Source organism: Excalfactoria chinensis, chromosome 5 (assembly GCF_039878825.1).
Source record: "Excalfactoria chinensis isolate bCotChi1 chromosome 5, bCotChi1.hap2, whole genome shotgun sequence".
Classification (NCBI taxonomy): Eukaryota; Metazoa; Chordata; class Aves; order Galliformes; family Phasianidae; genus Excalfactoria; species Excalfactoria chinensis.
Genome location: NC_092829.1, coordinates 47,785,425 through 47,805,651, shown reverse-complemented (window position 1 = coordinate 47,805,651; position 20,227 = coordinate 47,785,425). Strand labels below are relative to the sequence as shown.

At 34.1% G+C, this 20,227-nt stretch overlaps 1 protein-coding gene across 5 annotated transcripts in view; it reads left to right on the top strand.

Annotated features, from left to right (window-relative positions):
* Positions 1 to 20,227, top strand: part of LRRC4C (leucine rich repeat containing 4C) — a 429,828-nt gene that overhangs the window by 357,889 nt on the left and 51,712 nt on the right. For all 5 annotated transcript variants that reach the window (XM_072337162.1, XM_072337163.1, XM_072337161.1 and 2 more), the window contains one exon: positions 15,195 to 15,327. The gene's annotated coding sequence lies outside the window, so the exon portion shown is untranslated. The remainder of the gene's footprint in view (positions 1 to 15,194; positions 15,328 to 20,227) is intronic.

Here is a 20,227-nt window from a genome sequence, read left to right as displayed (position 1 = left end):
GGCTGTACTGAGCCACTTTTGAAGCAGAACCCTGCACTTCTTGTTGTTTCTTGATGTTTCTATTCCTAAGTTTCTAGGATTCTGTTGTTACAAGAAGTAAAATAAACCATAACATATGAGGACATGGATCTGGCTTTTAATTGTTTCTTTGTAGAATCAGTACATTAGTTTTCATTTCCCTCTTTCAATAAGGAAAAAATCTGTGATTTTAAAAAATATGTAATTTTCTTTACGTGCCTTAGTAGAATCACCTCATCTATTCATATATTTATTTATTTATTGCAAGTGTCTAATAGAAATTAATATTTTATTAATTAATATTTATATTTATTTAATATAGTTAATATAATATTTATATTAATTATTAATATGTTTAATATTTTTGGTTTGACTGACCATTCTAACCGTAAGTGTACCATCAGTGGCAATCATTGTTACCTATCAATGCCTGGCAGCAGTTAAGCAACTATGCCCTAACCTGAAGGGTCCAAGGGCTTGATGCCCTGTCATATCGGATGTTGTTTGATTCCTTACGTACGCAAGGCTTGCTTCAGATCATGGCTCCAGTATTGCCACTAATATATATTACTCAGAGGATTGGAAGTTAACTGAAAGTAACATGCTGAGACTGAACTGATTAAATAGCAGACTGACAAGTTGAGACCTTCTGTAAAACAGCTCTTTGACGTGTTCTGTGCGTTCTGTAAAGAGGAAAAATGAACCTTTTTCTTAGAATCTTATATGGCTTCTTCAGAAAAACTCATCCTTGCTCCCTATGTAGTCAGCATTACGTGTGATCTGCATTACGCTCCCTACAATTATCCAAACGTGTCTGGGCAGAGGGAATCATGGGAATAATTTCTTCCTTATCTGTTCCTGGAATGTGAATGAGGCATTGGGATAAGTTACGTTCAGTCTCTTTCATTTGTTTTTTGTTTTCTCGGGGAATCAACCATTAATCTCACAATACGAATATGAAGAGGTGGTAAGGGTTATGTGAATTATTAGGACTGCACAAATGCCAAATTCTGCTTGACCAGAATAGACGGACTTATCCACTCTCTTCATTTTCAAGTAAAATATATTTTCTCTTACTCATCAGTTCTTTCTTGGTATCTTTCCACAAATTTCTGACAAATACATTAGGTTTTGTTATTGTATTAGGCATGGAAAGTTTCAGGAAAGATGATGTGTCTTTAAAGATTGATACATTTCCTTCAAGCTTTTTAGTTACAGTTTTTCTGATGGACACTGGGCTATGCTGAAAACAAACAAACAAACAAAAAACAACACAGCAACAAAGTTGTAGCAGAATTGCTCATGTAGAAATTTGTCCTAGTATGTGAAAAACATGTATGTTTTAGTATGTTTAACAGGGACCACCAATACTTTGGTAGTATTTTCTGATTTTTATTATATTTTTTTAAAACTTAGTTCAGTACATACAGTTATTTAGGAATACCCAGATTCAATTCCAAGTACTTTTTCTAAGTTCTCCCCTCTAGAGTTTCTGCTTCATTTAGATTCCTACTACATAAAGTGTCCGTTTGTCACAAATTTATTATACACTGTTCTTTTTTTTTTCCTCCTGCATGCACACTGTGCATCTCACTCCCTGATCTTCAAAGTCCCTGTTATTGCATCCTCAAGTGTATCTTGAGTGCAGACTGTGAACTGTTGATTTTCACCATATTATGCAACAATTAAGATCAATTTAGTAATGAGAGAGAGTTAAATAGGTCAGTTTAAATCATACTTGCAGGCTGATGATAAAAAAAACAACAACATTATTTTCCTAGAGTTGGAGTGGGAGAAATGGCAAGAGTTTCTGAGAGTTTAAAAATATACTTAAATTATGCCTCAAAACTTTTTTTGAGAAACAAATCTGATCAGATTTAATAGGTCCTCTGGAAATCCTGCTCTTACATAACAGATAACACTGTCAGTTTTTTTACATAAATATTTCTGTTTGACCTTCCCAACCAAAAGGCAGTAAAGGCTCTAGTAAAAATCCCCAAGTAACTTTTAGTAAAGGTCATAAATAAAATGCAAAACTTAGGCAAACTGGATATGAAGTGAACCTAAGTTGTAATTATTATTTCTTTATTCTTTATTCAATGCTTTCATTGGAACCAATTTTTTTGTATTTTGCTGACTAAAGTGAAATTCCTATTTGATCTGATTAAGCATTATAGATTGTGGAAGGGACTGAGATACAAAATTTTTAGATTTCCAAGACTCTGAAAGTAAATTAACTTAAAAATTAGCAGTTGTTGAATGAAAATGCAGTACTAAGGTGCTTGTGACTATCTTTGTATTTTTCTTCCCCTTGCCTTTGATATTTGAGTGTGCCTTTGGAGGTGAGGGAATGAAGAAACAAACCAAAAAACTACATATTGAAAGAATAAATGAATGCAACTTTTAAAAAAATCCTGGAAATTTACCATATTTCCCCTTTAGCATTTCAGCTAAAACAGATATACAAATACCAGATATTTCTGGTATTTAAAATAGTGTTTCCCAGTAAATGCAAAATTGTATAGTTTTTTTGGAAACACAAAGAGGCAAGTATCTTCTTCTGGTGTCAAAAGCTTTTGGGTCTTACTTTCATGACTAATGTTAGCATAAAATCTTGTTTTTATAAAGATGCTTGCAGGTCTGTAAGCTTTTCACTAACTTTGGGTGAGCCTTAGGCTACTATTCATGAATGAACTCTGTATGTGGATGTAGGGAAGTGTGAAAAAGTCACAGTATTTAGCATTTTCTCCATCTCAAACCCATTTATCCATGTACTTTTCTTTTATAAGGTCATTGAGATATTATTGTGATGGGTGACCTTATAAAAATCATATAGCCGCAGAAAGCTACATTTTAAAGGAGGAATGTTGAACACTCCGTCCAAATGTTACTTAAAATAGGTTTTCAAATATAAAAAATAAAAAATAAAACAAAATCAGACATGAAAGCATTAGGGTAAACATAGTGAACATATATATTCTTCCCTTAAAGCAGAAGGAAATGAAGGAAATGAGATCATACGTATTCTGACAACCCTTTGAAAAGAAAAGAGAAAAAAAAAAAAAAAAAGACAAAGAATTGTCAAAAGATAGTGTTACTCCAGAACGATTGATTAAAGGAAGTAATCTCAAAGACAGAAAACAAAACAGTCCCCCCCACACACACACCAAATATAGATCATTTAGTCTTTCAGATCTGTATATATATATTTTTTTTCCTTGTGATCTCATCCTTTATCTACTTTATTTCCAAACATTTCACAATTATATTTCACATTTCCTTTTCCTTTGGATAGATTTCAGGCTCCTGAAATGTTTTTCCAAAATCCAACTTATTACCTTTATTTTGTGCTATCGTTCTTACTTGGTGTTCCATTTTCCCTACATCATACCAAATAAAGGTTTTCCCCCTCAACTTTGTAATCTTCAGATATTCATAAATATTAAAATTTCATCTCTTTACTTAATTCTGCTGGGCTGATCTGTCGTCATAAAATAAGTTATTCTAATCACTTGATCCGTGTTTCATCTTTGAACATCCTACTTGTTATTATCACTTTAGTAGTAAGGTGATTAGACTTAGGGTATTTCTGGTCTCATAGTTGCACGACACTAAAGGATATGATCACATTGATAAGATAGGGTAATGTGAATTATACTGGTCAAATTTCTTGTTCATTCGGTATTGCTTTGAACTTTCTTCACAAACAAGATAGAAACATGACAAATCTGCAGTGACTGAGGTTGTCTTCTCTTTAGAGATAGTCATTTCTTGTTGGAGATAAAGTAAAGTTGCAAAGGTTGGTTATTTGGCCTCCCTCTTCCCGGGAGCTAAAAAAAGAAGAGAAAATAAAAGGCTGAACCTGAGAGAGATTTCTTGTTTTGCTAATTAGCTTTAAATCTCTGAAGAGATATTTTCTCCATGTGATTTCCATTAATGCAGTATTAAATTTGGTATATCTGTCTGTATTAGGAATACATATTTATTTAATTCAAAGGTCTAAAGTTAATTAAACATTCATTCCTGCCATATTTAATTCTGATTAATTTACATACAAAATGTTTGTCACAGCATAACAAAGCATAATGTTAGCAGTTCTGTAAAATTCCATTAATGATATTTTATCCATGTTTGCTAATTGTGATCCTGCAAGATCATAAGAGTTGGTTAAAAAAATGGCATCCTTTTTGAAATGAAATTATTGCTCTATATTTTTTTAATGGTTAGTGTTGGATATACAGGGTTAGAAGTAACCCAATTCCTGAAGAGTGTGTATTTATGAAATGGTAACAGTGCACGAGTTTGAACTCATTGGGAGTTTAGTGGCCCTGATGTTCAGGTCATTAGATTTCTGTTACTAAATACCAAAAATCATTTATTTATTTTTTTTTTTAAGTCTTAGATGGTATCTTTATTTAAAGAAAAAAAAGAATAAGAAAGGTTAAAAACAAAAACTTGGCTTTAATTTAGCCCTTTAGACAGCTAAATTTGTAATAGAATACAAAGATAAGTATACAGATGAGTATTTCATTTTCATTTATTCTATTGCATTATAGTGTGGGATTTTGATTCTATGTGTCCAGATGAAGAACGTTCATTGTGAGGCAAATTGGCCTGAACTGCAGTGTTTTATGTTTGTGGCTGTATCTCTACTGTGACAGACTTTTTTCAGAAACAAGTAACAGTTTCTGCTCAAATAAAAAAGGACTGTGGTTCAAGCTTCTCTGTTTCCTTTATGGAATTCATGCAGTGATTTGTATTATTATTATCAGGTCATAATTTCATGGCAGCTGAAATCCATCTGTAACAGTTGGGGCCACGAGTATTTTTGTCCAGTTACAGTAAAGAGGAGGGTGTCATAAACTCTTTACTGATGTTACGAACTTTCACAATCAATTGAAATAAAAAAGTACCCTTCTTTCCTTTTGTTGTTGTTGTTGTTGTCATTGTCGTTGTTTGTTTGTTTGTTTTTGTTTGTTTTTTCTCTTTCCCTCCCCGCCCCCCCTTAAATTGGTTTCTCACACATTTCATTTGTTGTCAGTATTATTATGTTTAATTGATGTACCATGTGAATGTACCATTCTATGTGAATATAAGGGAAATCAAAGAAAAAAAGTGTTTTTTTCTGTTAGTTTTGCAGTATGTTTATAATGTACTATGTGTAGCGTGAAGCAGCAGCGTGGTGTGAAGTGATACCTTGCTAATGTAACATATATAACCCACGGATGGTAATTATACCATTAACATTATTGTTAGCACTAATAACTCCCCCTCAAACAGATGAGCAGCAGGTGAGAATAAGTGTCATGGATGTTGTTGTATGAACCACACAATATCTTGTGAACAAGATACCTGCTGTTACAGAAGAAATAAATACTCAGTTCAGTGCTTCCTGATTTTGGCTAGCACACTGCTCTTGTTCTTAACTTTAACAGATAGTGTTGTTCTTTCTATACCTGGAATTGGAGAGCCTGGCCCAACACTGTATTTCTGTCATACTTGTTTTGTATTTATCTTGCATTAAATCACAGTATTAGGAAATGTCTGTGCCCTAAAATGACATTCTATACCTACATTAATTCATGTATTTTGTGTGCTTAAGATGGTGGATGAAATTACTTACTGTGCTTCTAAATGAACTATCACTTTTAATAGAGCTTTATGGTCCTACAGGTAACAGATATGCACATGATCTCAAAAGCAGACTTCACAGTGGGAAAGCAATCTTTCCCTGTATTTCTCTGTTCTGCTGCTGGTCTCAGCAACTGAACACAAACATCTGATAGCTTTGTTTTTATTGGCAGATTGGTGATCTATGGACTTTGGCATCACTGAGTTTTGTTTCTTCTTGGAATGTTTCTCTGTCATGCAGATCTAGTCTTGATCTACTTGATAAGAAGATTCCAGTATGTTCCAAAAAGAGTTATGGGGAGTGATGGTGTTTCATTTTTATATATAGCTTCTTGGGACTTGATATTCCTGTCAGGAGTAACACAGATAGATATTTTTAATTTGCTGAACCTTCATTTTCTGTGTCTTATATTGTTTCATATTCCACTCACCTGTTATACTACTGTTGCTTATGTGGTAATATGTTAAAAATGTATCTGAATTGAAAGTATATATGTGGAATTGGTATAATAATAGTATAGTGTATGGGAAACTGGTAATCACAGCCTGAACCTCTGATTAATCAGCTGAGGTAAGTGTTGGGTCAGCTGTGGGAGCACAGGTGAGGGTAATTCAGCTGTGCACCTGGAATTAGGTGGAGCTTGACTTCATTTAAGGGCTGACCACCACTAAGGCAGCATCTTTTTGAGATCACTCCTCTGTGGAGATTGCCTCAGTATTTTCCAGTCAGGCTTCTATACTTCTAGCCAGGTTCCTATACTGGTGAGTTTTTCCTGTAGATAACCATTTGGATATTTATCAACATCCTTCTTGTTTTATTACCATCTTTCTATTATTTTCATCTTACATATAGTAATATAAGTAATAAATTTAAGATAAAATAAAAAGACCAGTCCCTGAGTAACAGTTGCCTCACAGGGAACTCCTCACAGTTTTTAATGTTTTTTGTTTTACACGATGTCATATGGTATTGGCCAGCTTAGGTCATCTGTCCTGGTTCTGCCCCCTTGTGGCTCCTTGTGCCCCCACAGCCTCCTCACTAGCAAGACAGTACAAGAAGTTTGAACACTCGTGATTCTGTGCAGCCACTGCTCAGCAACAACTAAAACATCCGTGTTATATCAATTTTGTTTTTCTCCCAAAGCCAAATATTAGCATCATCCCAGATGTTATGAAAGAAAAAGATGCCCACCTCTGTCCAGCTGAAACCCAGACACATAGAGATTTTATTTTTAAATAAAATTGGTTTTGACACTATAGCTGTAGTAAATAGCTAAGGACTTCTTATGTGCCAAGTATGCTTTTGTCCACTTGATTTTAAGGAGCAAAGGGAACTCTCAGAATTTCTCTCATTTCTGGAGAATTTCTCTCATTTGCTGGAGTTAGAATCATAGGATAATAGAATCATCTGGGTTGGAAAAGACCTTCAAGACCACAGAGTCCAACTATCAACCTGGCCTACCTAGTCCCATAATAAATCTGTCCCTTTGCACCCCAGGATTGATCCTGGGTAAGCATTTTCATTAAAAATCTAATTCTGAATAATGCTGAAAATCTTTTATTTCCACTGAATACTACTGAAGGTTGCTAGGCACCTCAAAGAGTCAGTGAATATCACAGCTTGCTTAGCACATGGTACTACATATGCCATTTGCAATCTCTGCTTAGAGCATACTTCTACTGCTGTCACCGTAGATTATTCAGTATGATTTGGGAGTTTGTTTTGCTGTGCTTAGAATGTGATTCTATTTCTTATAAAATGGCATTATTCTGTGGCTTGTGATTCATGGATCTAGTAAAAACAGATCACTGAAGAAGTGGGGAGAGGAAAGATTTGAGATTTTTGTATGTTCATTTTCCTGAACATTTTATACAGAATCTCTCCAAAAGATCAAACCAGTCAATGACTGAAATGATAGTAAAAAAATAAATAAATAATAATAATAATCATTTTCTTGCCATCATTGCTTGATCCTCATTCTTTAAATATTGTTTATTGTCACATGCTATAACTATATAGTCTGTGTAATGCTGGCGGTATGGTATGCAGGATGCACTTACCACAAAATAAGCATACCCCCAAAGCCTTAGGGCATTGAGCTACCCTTTTGTTCCATGTAACTTATTGTAGAAGTGCTCACAGGATGACATGCTTTACTGTGTGCTACCTTATTGCTTTATTATTAGGCTTCACAAAAGTCAGATGGGCTTGACTTAAATTCATGAGAAAACAATGCTGTAGAAAGTTGCTTTTCTTCATTTTCTCTCTACTGGAGGACCTGAATATTTTTCTGGGATCTGCAAGTGTATTTTTTTGTATCAAGTGGAAAGCAGAGAATTGTTTCCAATTCCCATTGTGGTAATCAATGAGATGTAAAATTGCAGCAGTTCCATGCTGCCTAAAGCCTCTCCTGACAAACCTCGTTTGGTTTGTCAGAATGCATAAAGCACTCATAAGACCATAACATTAGCCCCATTTCTCTTTAATGTGACTGGTCACAGAAAGAAGCCAGCTCTTAAGGAGATATTTTCATTTGCTTAATTAACACTGCCATGGCTGTTGTACAGAAAATTCTTTCTGTGTTATGAATATATCTCAGGATTTGTGTGGGGACCATTATTTGTACGTATGATACATAAAAATCAAGAAACCCATAGACTGTCTCTGTAATTATTTCACTTTTGACTATTTCATTCACGCATAGGAAAAAAGAAGGTCTGTATGGTATTGTGGGGTTTTTTTGTTTGTTTGTTTGTTTTTTTCTCATATCTGTGTCTAGTCAGGAAAGTAGTGTTTGTCATCACTAGTCAGTAATCGACTGAATTATGAATGTGTAAATATATATCCACATATATCCAAACTGTGAATATGTACATAAATTTGTTAGTTCATAAGAAATTATTTCGCAGCAAGTACTTAGGAGGAAGAAACTTTAAATACCGTGTTTTGAAAGTATGTGAAGTATGACATATAACAAAAAAAACCAGACATGGTTTAGCCCCAAAGTGTTTTCCTATGGGTGTCATTATATTTGGAATGATTGCGTTGCTTATGGCATTAGCAATGGGCCAGAAGCTTCTTGTCTGTACCTCTGACGCAGATAACTATAGTCATCATTTATCAATCCCTTAAAGGTGTTTATAAAATGCTGCATTCTCATTCCCTTTACTACTAGAAAAAACATCAGCTTTATATAATGACATTTCTCTTGACTACCATAGTTGATAAGAAAATAAGTGAATGAATGTTTGTAAATCAGGTATTCTTTTTTCTACAGTGGTTATTCCTTTAGCATAGAAACTAAGATTGTCAGTTTTCTGTCTCATTTTGAACTGTATTCCAGAATTATATGACCATTTTCTTTTGTTTTCTATTTTTACTATTGATTTTCTATTATTTTTTAATGAATGAACGAGTGAGTGAATGAATATGGAATGTTATTGCTGTTTTCCAACCTTTCACAAATTAAGTTTTTTGACAGCAACAAAAATAATAATCCTTAATATAATTTAAGAATGACATTATGCCTTAGTTTACTAAACGTGTTTTAAGTATACTAGCTATGTCTCAATCTGCTGCAAGTCAGCAGATAGGAATTTGTATCTTACCTGGAATTAATCTCACAGATATAAAAAAAATAATAATAAAAAAAAAAATGTTGTGTAGCTGTTTACTTACAGGATAAAAAAGTATTTATTCCTCATTAAAGTAAGACAAATCATATTCTTTGTATCCTTCTGAAAGTAATCTGTCAGCTAAATTCTGGGCATACTTAAGATACCTTGGGGAAAAAAACACCTGCAAGTGATGTTACCTTTTACAATATCTTGAGGTTATGAAAGGCAGAAAATATGTAAATTAATGGGGGGTAGATCTTTCACATTACTAATTTATCTGAAATCATCTAACACTGGAAATGCTTTATGACTGAGAAATGCCTGTATGGAGTAGTGAGAAGGAGTGTCCTATGTTTCTCCTACAGACATACTTCTATTTGTTTTTAAAGCTGATTTTCATTAAAAAATAAAAAAGTAAAAAATAAAACTTCAGTGGACGTCAAATTATGGTATAGCAGATGAGGCTTAGGACCTACAACAAAATTCTTTAAAAGTATAAGCTTCTAAGCTGATGGCAGATCAGATACCCCAGTAGAAAGGGGAAATCTAAGTTGAATTAATGTTAGAATTCAGGAGAATTTAATAGCACTCATCCTGTTGCTTTGCATACCTGAGATTCATTGCTTTTTTTCTCTGTGTCCCAATTTCTTTGTTTTGCATCAGCCACACTGAATTTAGCAGTTGAAGTTAGCACTAAGTTATTTATTTTACTGTATTTAAAATGCTAGGCGACACTATCAAATGTTCTTCAGTCTCTTTCCTTTCTGTCTGTGAATGTCACACTGTGTTGTACCAACACAGCAGGGATGAAAGCTAACACAAATACATATTTGTGTACACAGCACCAAAATGTGTATTCACAGACAAACCTTGTCAAATCTTTCATACAAATAAATTAATTAATTAAACAGAAATTTGTCAGACAAGTGTCTGGATACTATTAGTAGTCAAAAGAGCTAGTCATAAAATGGAAGGACTGTTGGCAGGGGTAAATATTTTAATGCCATTTTGTTTTTATAAACACATATACGTTAAAGAGACATTAGACTTATTTCTCACACTATACTCTCACGCTGAAATAAATCACCCACAGCTTTGTATTAGTTAGGTTGAGCAGAACAAATAAACTGAAGTACTGGTTCAACATAGATAAACTAGTTTATTGATTAGATGTACAAAACATTTCCAGTCAATAATACATGTATTTGAGTGAATTTATTTGCTGTAAGTCATGTAGAGAAGCATGGAATGTGATTTTAGAAATTGGTATTTATACCTTAACTTGAGTTGTTTTGGAGAATAGATCTGCCGAATTACCTAATCTCCATCTGCTTAACTCAGATGCAGAAGTATAAAAATATCAACATACCAGAGTTGCAACAATTCTTTGTTTTGTTTCCATCTGGTATTCTTGAAAGAAGAAAAATCAGAAGTGCAGTACAGAAAAATTATAGGACTGCTGCAGGGGAGTAATCCTTACTGAGGATTTTACTGGGTTGAAGATCAGAAAAATGTAGTTATGGCCTTGCTATGAATAATCAAGGACTGTGGACATTTGGTGTATATAAGTTGTAATCTGTTAAGTGTTTAAAATAAAATAGAGCTCTGAAATAACAGAATATGTCAGCAACTGAGAGGAATAGAAACTGACAAGAATGCATTTTTTCATCATCAACAAAACACAGGTAGCTAGGTTTCCTGCACAGTGAGTCAGCAGTTATTTGGAAGTGGTTTTAACCTCATATTAAATAGTAAGAATGATAATAAAGAGATAAGAATAAGATATAAGATAGAAGAATATTTATAAAGATTGTACATTTAAGAAACTGTTCCCTCTCTACATTCTCTGGGACTGTTGAAAGTCTTATGTGGAAATAGCACCCTGCAATTTTCCTGTTTTATCAACTTTACTCTTACTTGTTACTTAACATAAATATCCAGAGTTCACACACATCCTACGAACTGCTTTTGAGTGATTCAGATTCATAAGTAAAAGCATCTAATGCTGTTTCAGATATCCTTGAGACAGTACAGGAGACTTCTTCTGTACAAGACTTCTACAGGAGCAAACAGATGAGATATGGGATTTGTACTCTTACGGAATGGCAACTTGGGTCATGTTGTAGTAACGTCAATAATCTGAAATAGCTTCCCTTTGTTTGGTAGTGGAATGCTGCTCTCTTAGTGATATATTTGGATATCTGAAAGCTGAATATTCTTTAAATAGTAGGAACTGTGTAGCTATTAGTTTTTGTCCTCGTTTACTGTGTTAACATGGTAGGACGTACTACCATGTGGTTTTTTTTCCTCTAGTAAGACTTTTACATCAGATATTTTTCATCCCATTGCAATTTATAAAAAACAAACAAACAAACAAAAAACAGTTTTGAGAACAATTACAAAAGCCTGATTATAACTTCAAAGAGCTTTTGTTACTCATTGCCTCAATAAATTATTAGATAGGATTTAAAGATGAAGGATCTAGGATCTGTTATACTGGGTTAAATGTGAAGTAAAATGAGTGCACTTGAGGAAATGAAAATTGGACTGATAATATTGACTTTACGAAAGATTTCTTGTGGTTCTTCTTGGCAAGTTATTCAAGCAAGGATTATACTATATATATATTAACAATAATTTTCCTTTCATAGTTTTCTTAACACGTTTCTCTCACAGTGTCCTTTGTCCAAACATTCTTTAACACTGCATTTAATTGTAGTTCATATCCAGAAAGCTAAGCTATTTTGCATCTCTCTTTGGAAGAGCAGAGGAAGAGAGAAAGCTGGCCCAAATCAACCTTTTTAATATACCTCTTCTTTTTTATGCATACATGCATGGCAGGTGAGATTTGCCAGCATAAATATGTTAGATTTAACACTTAATCAGAGTTTTGAGAAATAAGATGAGACTGCTTGCAGCTTTTTCTTCTTGAGGAATTTTTTTCTGAAATTCTTGCTCATTTCTTAAATTTCTTCTCTAGTAACTACTTCGTCATATTTCCCATTCTTTTTCTTTCTGTAGTAAAGTCTATTGTTAGATTTAATATAAATGTACGTGAAAAATACATTTATTTTCAGTTTTCTACTTCTATGTTCTTGAACTTTTTGAAAGCTGCTCACTAATGTAGATGGGAAAGTAGATACTCGGGTATATGCTTCTGGTATTTTTCATTAGATTTATTTTCAAGAAGTGAATGGTGACTATGCTTTACATGAGTAGGAAATATCAGGCCCTCAATTTTTGCTTTTATAATGATACTGTTTAAAAAGGGAATACAAATATGAGGAAACTGGTTATTAATAAGCAACTACTTTATTTTGTATTATACTTGAGATTTCTTGTATTATAGTAACTCTCAGGAGTGTAAATTGAGTTTTGTGAGGAACTATAAACTTCTGTCATTGCTTGGAATAACAGAGGTAAAACAACTTAGAAAGCTGTCTCTGGTGACTCCTTGAATAGAAAAATTCTGTTTCTCCTGTTTAATGAATCCCTTTGCACATCTATTTCCATGGATGTTTTCACTGCTCATAAATACCTCTAAGAACAAACCTTTTTTACCCAACAGATTATTTTTGAATCCCTTTCTATTATTCATGTAGTTGTCTGTATTTTGTTTTGTTGGACAATGCTGCAATTCAGGTTTGGGGTTTTTGTTTTTCTGTGTGTGTGTTGTTTTGTTTTTTTTTTAACCAACATTAAGAATTTATTTAAAATACCTATTTTGTACTGTTAAATTAGAGGTAAATGAATATTGATGCCATGCATAATCTTCTAATTGTCATGGTCTCAGCAAGTCATGAACTAATGTATGTTGATGCAGACACTTTTTCTTTTTTTAAGTCTGAAAAATTTTTATGATGGTTGTTTATTCTTTTATTTTGCTTAAAATAACCTTTATGCATAGCTCTATTGGTAAATAGAAGAAAGTAGATGTTAAGAGCCCTAGTTTCAGCTTCATTTTCTGTCACTGATTTGCTCTGCTCCTTTACTACAAAATACAGCCACAGGTCAAGTTAATCAGAAAGAAATGTAATGGAGGGATCAAGGCACATTGTTATGTCTCAAAGAGACATATTTGTTGTATTTCAAGTTGTTTCAATTTGATCTAGAAGTAAATAGAAACTTTTCCATATGAGTTCAGTAGTTGAAACCAGTGAGATTCAAAAGCCACATCTTTGACATGTGAAAGAAAATACTTGCAAATTCTATTCAAATACCACTTCGTAAATACTGCTAGATCAATTTATACCCTGATCAGCACATCCCACTTCTCTAATCAGTAAAAAGTACCAAAACAACAAAAGAAGGTTAAGGATGAGTCCTAATCTACTTTTCAGGCTAATGGGGTAAAGGTAGGGTAAGTGGTTACATATTTTCTAATATAACTGTCACGGTTAGTATGTTTTCTGTGCAGCCCTCAGTTCTGAAAAAATAATTAAGTAAAAAACCCTGAGGAAACAGTCTCTTCCAAGAAAAGCTGGTGAGTGGTTCATTGAGAGACAGTCCATATGTAGTTTCAAACTACCTATTATAAGGTAGTCCCATCTCCTTTCAAACCCCTTTGAGTTAGAGACACAGCTGGAGAATCAGTGTTTTTCTCCAGTGCATGGATGATGCAGAAACTGCTAGTGACTCAGTACAGCAGCACAAACTCTGTCTTCATCTTACGTAAAAGCTCCAGGCTGCATGAAAGCAGGAGCATTACGTAAGCAGCTAGTATTTCAGGGTGAAAAAGCTTGTCCAGGAATCAAATAAACAGGAAAGGTAAGAAATATCAGTGATCATTACAACAGGAGCTTCTTACAGATTCAACTTTTGTCTCATGGGAAGAGGGATTTTCTTAGTTCCCAGGTGATTTTAAAGAGATAGGCACCTTTCACTGCACAATCAAGGACTTTCCTTCACCGAGCTACAGAGGTGATGCATTTAAGGTCCAGAGTTACAAGAAAGAACAGACAGATCTTTGTTTCTTCATCCTTCTTATACACATTCTCATAAATAAATATATAAATATAAACTGCCCAGAATTAGTATAGACTAAGAAAGCTCTGTGGAGGTTGCTAGGCAGCCGAGGCCAAAGGAATAGAAAGCAGTTGGGTCTTTGAAAAACAGTGACGCATGGGTTGTCTGGAGTCACCATTGTCTTTTGCCTTAAACAAGAAGCAGTATTTCTTTAGTAAATGAGCAGTGATTTTATAAGATTTGAAATAAAAGATCTGTTTTATATCTTATGCCTGTTAGCGTTTACAAGCTATGAAATTGTATGTATGATAATTATTTATAAAGTTTGTTTATTTGTTGATTTAAATAGGATGGGCTCTATTTATCCAGGCAATAACTTGAAAAAACAATTTAGCAGGGTAATTCTTTTTAAATTTTTTGTCTCATTTTCATCACAGTTCACATTCAGTTCTCCAAGGTAGGTTCAAATGCTTAGAGGTATACCTCATCATCAGGAAGTGTGTGTTTTGTTGCAGCTGAAGTTGTGTGAAAAATGTCCTTTTTCTCATCATGCCCTGGATGTTTGTTGAAGCTACTCATTATAGAAACATAGCAGTAACACGCACACCCTTCGTATTACTGTTAAGCATTTAAAAATGCAGTAGGCATACCTAATAGGAAAGATTTTCACATGCCATATGAGGTGATCACATTGACTAATCGCTTCTTTGAAATCTTCTCTGGTGTGTGTGTTAAAGTCTTCCTGAAATTAACTGTACTTTCAGCAATTGTGTTACACATGCAAGTACGATGAGGGAATAGCATATCTTATAACTCCTACCTTCTCAGAAAGCATAATGACAGCTTCTCTATATCATATTTTGGTCTGCATTGCTTATTATTTCTCAATGACTTTAGATTATCATGTCTCTAAAAGATTAGATTGATGTATCACAGATGTTCAAAATGTGTTTCTTTCACAGGGTGAATGCTGTGAGGTGGTCCAGGCAACTCTGTGGAACATTCTCCAATGGGCTAATAGAATGAGAAGATCCAAAAGTAGTTTGGAAAACAAGGAGAAACATCACCTCTCATGACGGTAAACTTACCGAGAAGGTAATTCATGTTAGACTGTTGTTGCACAGCCTGCTTTTGAAGCTCATGTATGTAACATGTAGCAGAAAACTAGTAGGGAATGCTGTTTGAATTTTCATTAAGTCCTCTGACTTTCTACCCCTTTCCTTGTGTGAGGGAGAATTTGGAGGCTATATTTTATGGGACTTTTCTTGCTTTCCTTTGAATTTGTTCAAAAACATAAATAAAAAGTTTGCATTGACTTACCAAAAGATTTTACATAGTATCTGACATCTGATTTACTGCTTTTATTTATTTATGTGCCTTAATATATGCAGAGAGTAAGTATATGAGCAATGTGAAATTACACTGGTGGAAAATCAAATGGGATCTTTGAAGCAGAAGTTTTCTTTAGGTACTATCCCTGCATCTTGATATACCCAAAAAGCACAAAACATCATTTAATTAAGAAAGCTTTTTCTTAGGAGTATGTATGGTTTCGTCGGTTGGATAGTAGGCTAGGCTTTCAAATGGCTCTGGGAAGTACCTTCCCTTTTGTTGCTAGTGAACTCTGTCCAGCTCTCTGGCAGTTATTAATTAAAACCATCCAAAGTTTGCAATATTACAATTCATAAATTGCTTCCCTACTTCACCAGGTTTGGTAGCTGCTAGAAAACAAGCTGATCTACACTCACATAACTCAGTGAGAGTTTTGTCTCGGTATAACCTACAGCTGGCAGAAAATGAGAGTCTAAATCATTCTACTCTGAAAAGAATAGAAACTGCTTTTATCTAGGAGAAGTTGTAAAAGTATGTGTGACAGAAGAACCTCCTGGTATAGGAAAGAGAAATTTTGCCTCCCAGATTTATACAAATCAGTCACAAGTGGTCGTATATTTGATGTTATACTCTGCCTTTCAAGGCTTTTCCACACAAGGTTCTCCAGACCTAATTTTTTTGTTGTTGTTTTGTTGTTGTTGTTGTTATTCATGTCAGAGAAATAAATTACTAAGCTTTTTTGATAATGAGGTTACAGAATTGTTTAGAAAAAAAAAGAATGCATCAATTGGTCACAGGCAATTTACTGTAAACAAAAGATAAGAATAGCTTGCTAATGATTCGAATCATTGAGATCCAAGCTTCAGTCCTAAGATGTGTTTCAAATATTTCCTTGGTGCATTTTTCTACCTATAAAATGGGTATACTGAAAATGTTGTAGTTTGTGTTTGCTGTTGCTTTTGTGATAACTCTAACTTCGATGTCATAGAAAGCAAATTGGGTGCCAGACTTTACACTAGGTAAAGAAACTGCAGCTCTTCGAGGGAAGGAAAGTGAAACTAGATGTGATGACACTGAGATCTATTTATCTGCAACATACTAAATAGAGTTTGAACTTAGCCACCCCTACTCTTAATGAGAAACAGGATACTTAGATGATTGACGTTTCAATCTCTGATTCACTGATTACATTGTATCAAGTGGGCTAGCCTTGGAAAGGCCGTTCTGATTGAAATTAGAAGAGTGTTCTTTTAATGCATTTTGAGTTCTTGATGATAAAAGGTAATTTATATTTTTGGTAAAAGGTTTTTGTTTTCCTCTGAGTCGGTGATATTGATCTGATATCAGTACTAAGTATCCATACTTGAATATATGTATATATATTCACTGTTCTGCTTCTATGTGAGAAATATTTTATTTTTTTTTTTTGTATATTTTAAGATGAATGTCTTCAGCTTCTATTTTCGTGGCACTGTTCTCCACCAGTGTTATCTGTAAGAAAATTCATAGCAGTCAATGCTTGTCCTGTTTTTCTCCTTCCTTCCTAACAGCTAAGTAATCAGCTTTGTTCTGTGTTTTGTGGTAAAGTTCAAGTCTTTTGAATTAAATGAAAGGACGTGCAGCATCAAAATTAGTTATGTACTCAAACATAATGAAAAACTTCATTGGAGACTGAGGCGTGTCCTAGAGTTTTGAACAGCAGAAGAAGTGCTTTCAATCTGATAGCAATTAACAGAGACATGTTTAGGGAAAAAAAAAAAAAAAAAAAAAAAAAAAAAAAAAAAAAAAAAGAAGAAGAAGAACTTATAGTTTGAATGGCTATAGATACTGACCTGTCTTTTCACAACTAGCTCTATACAAATAGATAGTTATTATAGCCCAAAACAGGGATATTTTGTCATCAAAGACTGTGTAGGCTATGTCCATTGCTAGCAGGCAAAGGGAATGCTCAATTAAGTAATTTTTTAATATTCTTTGTACCTATGAATTTAAACTATGAAGCTTCATAGTTCAGTTTTTTTTTCTGTTAACAGAGAGCTCTATGAATTTGTCTTAAGAAGCCCTCAGACAGAATCAAAGTCTAGAAACAAATGGAGAGAGGAGAATTTAGTAGAAATTCCTTCAATATTTCACAAAAAGTCCAAAAGATTGCCATGTGAGAAGAACAGATCACTGGATCTTTGCAATGATCTGAGAAATCAATCATAAAGGAGCTAGACAGGACTAGGCAGTACTCACTGGCATTATTCATTGCCTCCCCATGGCTGAGAATACTTTATGCAATCAATTTGATGTTTTGTGGGGAAAACTGATGCTTTCATGTTTAAACTTGCTGTGTCAAATTCTTTCTTCATAAAAAAAAAAAAAAAACTGGTAGAAAAGCTCACCTCTACAGTGTGTCAGGATGCAAGCTGGTCAGTGTCTCTCTTTTCTCCCTCTAGAGTTACTGTTTTGTTCCTCTGCCACTTTTATTTTGCATTGTTATTTCTCCATTATTATTTCATTTATTTCTTACCTATTGAATTACTCATCCTGTATTTCTCCAGCTATTTTGTGACAGGTGGCAGAAAACTGTTCATCAGATAATTAAATTGTGGGTATTTATTTCTTATAAGGTTGAACGTTCTGATATCTTCCTGAATGTTCTTGCTACTGTCCTGTTCTAGGCTCCTGTACTGTAATTTTTAACACTTATTTTAGTGAAAATTTTGCTTTGGGTGCAGTAGAATGGAACGTGGTAGAAAAGTTGATCCTATTAAATGGCACTCAGTAACATTTATTTACTTAATTCCCTTGACATCTTGGGAAGTTGATTAGCTGATTATTTAGCAGCAAATAATTGATGATTAACCATAATTTAGCTCCACACTACTTTAAACCTCGCATGGCAGAAGAAATCAGGTAAAAGAAGGAGAGAGGGAGGAAGAACTTACTCTCAGATGCATCAGGCAGATAACTTTTTATTGCTTTGTCATTTGTATATGTATGTGAGCTGAGGTCTTTGTGAGAATTTATTAATACATCGGAGATCAGACATACAACATTTGTTTTTATCTGATGTATGGTATTAATCTTTATCGTGAAGATCCCAATCAGTAACAGTAACCAGACCTGCATATTACCAGATGAACTGCCTGGACTAAGAAATAAGTGAAACTGATTTACATCCACAAGGTGTCTGACTACAGCTAGAACTCCCAAGGGCATATAAAGCCATATCAAAGTAGCTCGAGAAGAAAGTTATTCTTGTGGAGTTGTGTGAAGGTTTCATGATTTTATGAAGCATGACTTTATGGCCTTTGAGCAAAAACACACTGAAAGGCATTTACATGAAGGGTATAATTAAACTTAATTGTAAGCATAAAATAGAATGACATTATGATTAGGATGATATTTTATGTAGGTTTGGTTTGTTTGTTTTGTCTTGCCATGCTCTGCTTGCTTGCACCGTGTAAGACTTTAATACCAAGTTTTGTTAGATATGACTTCTTTTTATTTTTAAACCTCTCTGGTGTTGAGGATTAAGATGAAACCACAGGACCAACTGCATTGCTAGAGGTAAAAATTCAGAAGAACATGTATGCAGGTAAATAAAAGGGAGCTGCACCTTGAGACACAGGTGCTGAGAATGCTTCCTGCTGCTCTGTAAAGCATCAGTATAGAGACTATGTTTGCCAAATATCAGCCTTTGGGAAGGAATTCCCTCTGGCAAAACAGTCCTTTGTTCTTCCTGCTTAGGAACAGATGGCAAAGAGGCAGCCCACATCACCAGGCAGACCTGGATTCTCGTGACTGAAGATTACTTTAATCCAGTAAAATGCTCTATCCAACCATACAGATATTCAAACTGATTTAAGTCAAATATTGTTTTGGGGGTAATACCTTCATTTTATTCTGCATATATAAAGCTTATTTTATATGAAATAAAATGTAGTAGTTGACATAAGAGAATTGACACTAAGTTGAGAATATATTTCTGATATGCTAAAGCAGTACTTTATACTGGCCAAATAGGCTATTATATACTATCATTGCATATATACTTTGGCACCAAAAGTAATGCCTCCAATTTAATTCTGTAGAAATTACAATTGATACAAAGAGCATAATATCACTATTAAATAGAACAAAGTCTGAGCTATGAAACACTATCTTTCAACTCAGTTAACATCATTAACTATACATTTTCACCAGTGATGAACAAGAGCCTGCATAACATACTTGTGAAAAACTGCATTAGTGTAGCTGACCCTCTGTCACACTGCTGAAATGCACCACGCACTGCCTCACTGTGCTCACATCTGCTGTTTGGTTTCCATAAATGTTCAACAAGCATCCATGAATGTCACTGGGTGCAATTTTTTCTGCATGGAGGAATTCACTAGCACACATTTTCTTCATGTGCACTTTCACATGAGACACCATTTTGTCTGACTGCCTCTCTGCTGCCGTTTGCCACACACTAACAAAATGTAACAGAGTATTGGTGGGAATGTTCATTCTCTTCTGCAATACCACCTTTGACATCATTAGTCAATATAATAAAATATGAGGTATTACTTTCAGAACAGCCCATGTATTATTTTCAGTAGTTTTCTAACATTTCATTATAGATGGTGTCATAATATAAAGAGCTATATGAGCAAAGAATAAGAGGATGTTC